This window comes from Falco naumanni, unplaced genomic scaffold, assembly GCF_017639655.2.
Source record: "Falco naumanni isolate bFalNau1 unplaced genomic scaffold, bFalNau1.pat scaffold_99_arrow_pat_ctg1, whole genome shotgun sequence".
In the NCBI taxonomy this organism is placed as follows: domain Eukaryota; kingdom Metazoa; phylum Chordata; class Aves; order Falconiformes; family Falconidae; genus Falco; species Falco naumanni.
Window position 1 is genome coordinate 6,882 of NW_024427580.1, and position 5,677 is coordinate 12,558.

Consider the following 5,677-nt stretch of genomic DNA (forward strand, 5'->3'; position numbering starts at 1 on the left):
GTAAAAGGAGGGGATTAAAGGCTTTTGCTGCTTAAAATTATCTCTGAAACGTCATTTTAAGTGTGCGTCTGAAGAGGAGAGATGTCTGCAATTCTGTTCTCAACAGGACAAAAATGTGGAGCCTGTTCGCAGAATTAAAAGGAGCACCGGAATTCCAAGGAGTTTCCTGATGGAGGTGAAGGATCCCAACACAAAAGGTGCCATGCTGACAAAGGCTGGGAAATACGCAATACCAACTATTAATGCGTAAGTATGGAATTAATCGGACCGACCAAAATGCGAATGAGAGCAACCATGCGTAAATGTCTGAGTGGCAATGCAGCCGAGGTGGCCAGCCTCTAATTACGAGGGAGGAAGCACTACCGTCGTATCTTAACCTTAAAATCTGCAATACTTTCCCATATTGAAATAGAGTAGTCCTGCTGTTCATGCCCCGGGAAGCTGGCTGACCTTGGGGTATGCTAAGAACCTGTATTTCTGCAAGGCATTTCAGTAGAGTTTCCAGCTGGCATCATTCTCTCTGAATGCTCGTTTTGCTTCTGGTTTATGTTTCAAAGGCTTCTTGCAAAATTTAAGAAATAGCCCTTGGACTGAGATTTCCTCCTCCTCTGACTTTTAGCAAATCTCATGTGTGAAACGGGCTGAAGTGTTCCTGTTGCTATAAACTAAGAAATTACTGCTGTGTGCTGACAAGAGTGGCTGTTGGAAAATGCACTCGGTAGCACTTCTCTTTTTCTGTCATGGGTCTCCTGTTGTAGAAGCTGTAGCACAGACTTCTTTCATTTACAAAATGAAATTACTTGGGGGACGAACTTTACCCTAATCCAGCAATTTGCATTTACCCTCTGGCAAAGGAAAGGTTGGGTTCCTTTCCCCTGCTCTCTAGCTGTCAAGCAATTATTTTTCTAGTCTGAGCTAATTTTGTAGTTGATCCAACGGATGGGAGAGTTCTGCAGAAGGAAAAATGTTCCCCCCTCCTTCTTCTTCTGATAGTGTGGCCCTAGAGAAGTCATTTAGCGTAAATGCCTATGTTGTAGAAAGCCAATGTGGAGTGAGAAGACTTCCACCTATTACCTTCGTTTGATAAAATCCAAAGCTTGGAAAATTTTTCCTTTCCCATCTTTCACTTTTTTCTTTTTCCTTCCCCACCTGCCCTCCAGGGAAGCTTATGCTAGAGAGAAAAAGGAAAAGCCACCCTTTTTACCAGAGGAGCCCTCATCCTCCTCCGCAGACAGGCCTGTTCCAAACGAGTTGTTATGTCCCATTTGTAAAGATCCAGCGACGGATGCAGCGCTTATTCCCTGCTGTGGAGCAAGTTATTGTGACGAATGTAAGTGAGTAATGTCATGTAAGGAGTAAACTCCCCTCCCGTGTTTTTTAATCCAAAACACCACATCGGATCTTCTGAAACCAGGAATAGGAGATCACCTGTGCTACGCAGTCTATTTCATACTTCAGTATGCCCGGAGTAGGAAAGGCCTCTTCTCCGTAATGGGGGGGGGGGCGGTGTGTGTGTGTGTAAAACAAAGGCCAAAGAGCTTTTTTCCCTTTCTGTGTATCTAGTCAAATCTTCTTCACATGCGGAAGGTCGAGTACGAGAAGAGTGCATAATTGTGCAGGTGATTACAGTATTAGATGTGGAATGCACGTAGTTTGTCCACAGCTCTTTCTCTCATACACAACTATAGAGCCAGCTCTGGTGACTGACTCTGGTCCGCCACAAACAGGCAGTCGGGCATTTAATCTACATTCTTTGCCACAGGAGTTGGTTAAACCTTCAAAACTCGAACCGACTCACGGCTTTTTGAGATGTGCTTTGTTCATTAGCCTTGATGTTGGTGGCTTCTTGCTGTACTCGGTAGTGGAAAAAAAAAAGTCCAAACATCAGGACACAGCCCGCTCTATGTCTTCAGCCGTTACAACAGGGAAATGTCAAAACTCTATAGCGATTTGCTGCGTACTGGGCATTTTTTACACTACTGACCATTTATAGCTTCATGCTCTCCATTCAAGACCGTATCCACCCATTAATCGTCTGTGTGTTCTTATAATTGATGAGAACCCCAAAGATTTCCCTACTTTGGCTGAAACCTATTTTGATGCTTCTAATTACACACAGGTATTAGAACAGCTTTACTGGAGTCAGAGGAACATACTTGCCCGGCGTGTCATCAGACAGGTGTTTCTCCTGACGCTTTAGTTGCCAACAACTTCCTGCGCCAGGTAACGATATGACTTTTTCATCAACTGTTTGTAAGGAAAGTCTGTTTGTAAAAAGCTGAAAGGGAGGAAATTTTTGACATCTCCTTAAAGAAGGATAAACTGAATAAGGCTGCATTTACTTTTCAAATGCGTTGTCTGTTGTTACAGAAGCTGACAACTCTTTAGAGATAATCAGGCAAACTCAGGTCAAACTTTTGTCTAAACATGCTTGCCTGCCTCTCAGATTCGCTGTTAACACCGAAGTCCTTTAACTACAGATACTCCGAGCTACCAGTCCTTAATAGCAGTGTTTCCTGTGATGTGTTCCTATCTCTGTGTGCTGCTTTACTCTAGGCTTGATAGCATGTACAGGATTATACAAGTCATTTTACCCTGTGGAGGCTTTTCTTCATCTATTGTCATCATAATCTGACACTTGGATCTTTTTGTCAATGTTCTTCTGCCTCTAGGCTGTGAACAACTTCCACAGTGGAACCGGCTACACAACAGGGCTCCATAAGGAGACTCAGCAGCAGCAGCGACAGCCGCCGTCACCGCCTGCACGACCACTTGTGACTGTGACACCTGCTGCTCAGGTGACTGCCACCAAACTTTCTAAATCTTCCTCTCTGTCAATCAGCGGTCTGTTAAGTTTTATTTCAACATATGCTTTTGAAATACAGTATTTATTAGAGCTTATTTTCCAACTGTTTGCATTTATTCACAAGGGCTTTCCGGTTCCTGTAGCAAGACAACCGGCAGTACCATGTCTTCTGGGCCCCCAAGAGCAAAAAATACCCACACCTGGTGAGTGACCGTAACTTTAGAATTTCTTTTAAAAAAATTATCTTCAGATGAACTGAATGGGATTTATTTCTTTTTCCTCTCCCCACTCCAAAAGGTCATCCGATGAGAGCCAGTGCAGTTCGCTCAGCAGGTGGCAGACCAGGCTGGGGACTGTAAGTATTTCACAGAAATTCAGTCTATGACGACTTGTAACCTGTTAAACCAGGCTGTAACACCTACATTACTTCTACAGTAGCTGATTTATAATGAAATGCCTATGCACAGATAGCTGTGGAGAATACAAGTGGCAATTCATTTTTAAGTGGCTCAGCTTGAGTTGCCTTTAACAAAGGGGATCTGTGCTTGCAGTAAAACGATTACAAATCAAACTCCAGTATGTGACCCAAAAGTAGACTCTGAAAAACAAACGCTTTTGGAGGAAACCGTAAGTATATATCAAAATTAAACATAATGACAGGACAAGGTGCAAAGCCACCCTTTCGAATTACTGGCTGGATAGGGCTGAAGAAATTGATTTCCCAACTGAAGTCAGCCTCCAACATTTGATTTTTAATGACTTAGTGATGGAGCAAATTGTTGGAAGAGTCAGTGCTGGTTTTTTGTGACCATTTTGAATGTCTTTAGTCTAGTCATCTCAAATAGCCAAGCTGCTTTCTCTCCGTTGGAGAGAGAGGAATCTGTTTTTGCTGTTATTGCCATACCAGTTAGTTCTTCCTTTTGGTATGTATTTGTTATGGATAGATTATAAGTGTGCATCGTGTTTATAAAATCTTAAAGATAAATCAAAAGAAAACGCAGCATCTGTCCCAGAGACACCTAAAATTCTCAGGTTCAGTAAGCAAGGAAAGAACAGTTCAGGGACAAGACCAGGCCAAACAGATCATCACGAGGCAACAACCTAGGAAGCTTATGGGGAAGAATTGAAAGGAAGTTTGAGAGAAGCTTGGTTAATATCTGTGCAGTACTTTGAAGCTCGGAAGTGTGAAGTAGGAAGTGTATGGAGGAGTGGCAGAGGAGCCGTGGGCACCTGGCACCTGGGAGATGGGAGTCTCCTTTAAGCATGGGCAGCCTCTGCCCACAGTCACAAAGCTGAATGTAGGGGGAGAAGCCTGAGGCAACTGCTTGGGGTGAGGATGTGGAAGGCAAGTGGGAGGATCCAGAAATGAGGGTAGGCTCAAATGGACAGGAAGCTGCCAGAAAAATGCTCAGGTTGAGAACAAGAAGGGCTCGCCACCGTGCTCCCGCTTCATTCACATTCCTCTTTAAAATCAGGGCAGAGTGTGACAGTGACACGCGGGTTTGGGTTTCTCTGGAAGTTCAAATGGAGGACATCCACGTAGCACACGTACCCAGAGGACTCAGGCCCCAACACTGCCATCATCAACAGCAGCCTTTGTGCCTGTGCCTCCACCTCCCTTGCATCCTCCCCCACCCCAGGCGCTTCCTTTCCCGCTGGCGGTACCACCACCACCACTACCTCCTCAGTTTCCACCTGGTCAGCCTCCATCTGCTGGGTATACCCCCGCCCCGCTCCAGAATATCCCCCAGCTCCTGCAAACATGTCATCAGCCAACAGCACAGCCAGCGACTCATTCAAATACCCTCCCAGCGACACCAGCACTTTCTTTATAGGATCACAGGGTCATTTAGGTTTAGTTGGAAAAGACCTTTAAGATCGTTGAGTCCAGCAGTTAACCTAAACCTACACAGTCCGCCATTACAGCAGGTCCCTAAGCGCCACCTCTACATTTCTTTTAATACACCCAGGGATGGTGACCCAACCGCTTCCTTGGGCAGCCTGTTCCAACGCTTGACAAACCTTTTGGTGAAGGAATTTTCCCGAATATCCCATCTCAAGCTCCTGTGGCGCAACTTGAGGCCACTTCCTTTCCTCCTGTCAATTGTTACCTGGGAAAAAAAGAGACCGACCCCCACCTCACTACAGCTGCCTCTCAGGTAGTTGCAGGGAGCAGTGAGGTCTCCCCTCAGCCTCCTTTTCCCCGGGTTAACCAACCCCAGTTCCCTCAGCTGCTCCTCACAGGACTTGTGCTCCAGAGCCTTCAGCAGCTTCGTTGCTCTTCTCTGGACACGCTGCAGCACCTCGGTGTCTTTCTTGTAGTGAGGGGCCCAAAACCGAACCCAGTGTTGGAGGTGCAGCCTCACCAGGGCTGAGTGCAGAGGGACAATCCCTTCCCTGGTCCTGCTGGCCACCGTCTTTCAGGCAGAAGCCAGGATGCTGTTGGCCTCCCTTGTCTAGGGAGGAGTTTTACGGGAACAACGGAGACTTCAAAAGGAGTAAGTGTTTGGCTCCAGGAAGTTGCACGGGTTTGCGCTTTGGTATTTCGTTAGCACCTTGGACTGCAGTTACACTAAAGCGCATCTGGCAGAAGCAAAAATGGCATCGTGTTTTATCCAACAGACCTTTTCATTGCAGATGGTAAATGTGCAAAACTCAAGCAAGACAAATGGAATTGTAGAACTTTCCCTAAATCCTGGGGGAATTCTAAACTCGTTTTGCTTGACTAGGATGTTCATGTTTGGCATTACATGCAGTAGACATTTTCTCATCTTGGCTGTGTTTTGTATTTTGGTGTCTGTTTGGAATAAATATCCAACTATAATTGTAATAATGGTCAAACTGATTTTAACAGGGAAAAGAAAAAGTCCA

The 5,677-nt window shown here is 45.4% G+C and overlaps 1 long non-coding RNA gene across 1 annotated transcript; it reads left to right on the plus strand.

The window, feature by feature from the left end:
- Window positions 1-2,702: 2,702 nt before the first annotated feature.
- LOC121082390 lies at window positions 2,703-3,274 on the plus strand. Its single transcript, XR_005826008.1, has 3 exons — window positions 2,703-2,798; window positions 2,931-3,009; window positions 3,104-3,274. It is a non-coding gene; the product is annotated as an uncharacterized LOC121082390 (long non-coding RNA).
- The last annotated feature ends 2,403 nt before the right edge of the window (window positions 3,275-5,677 follow it).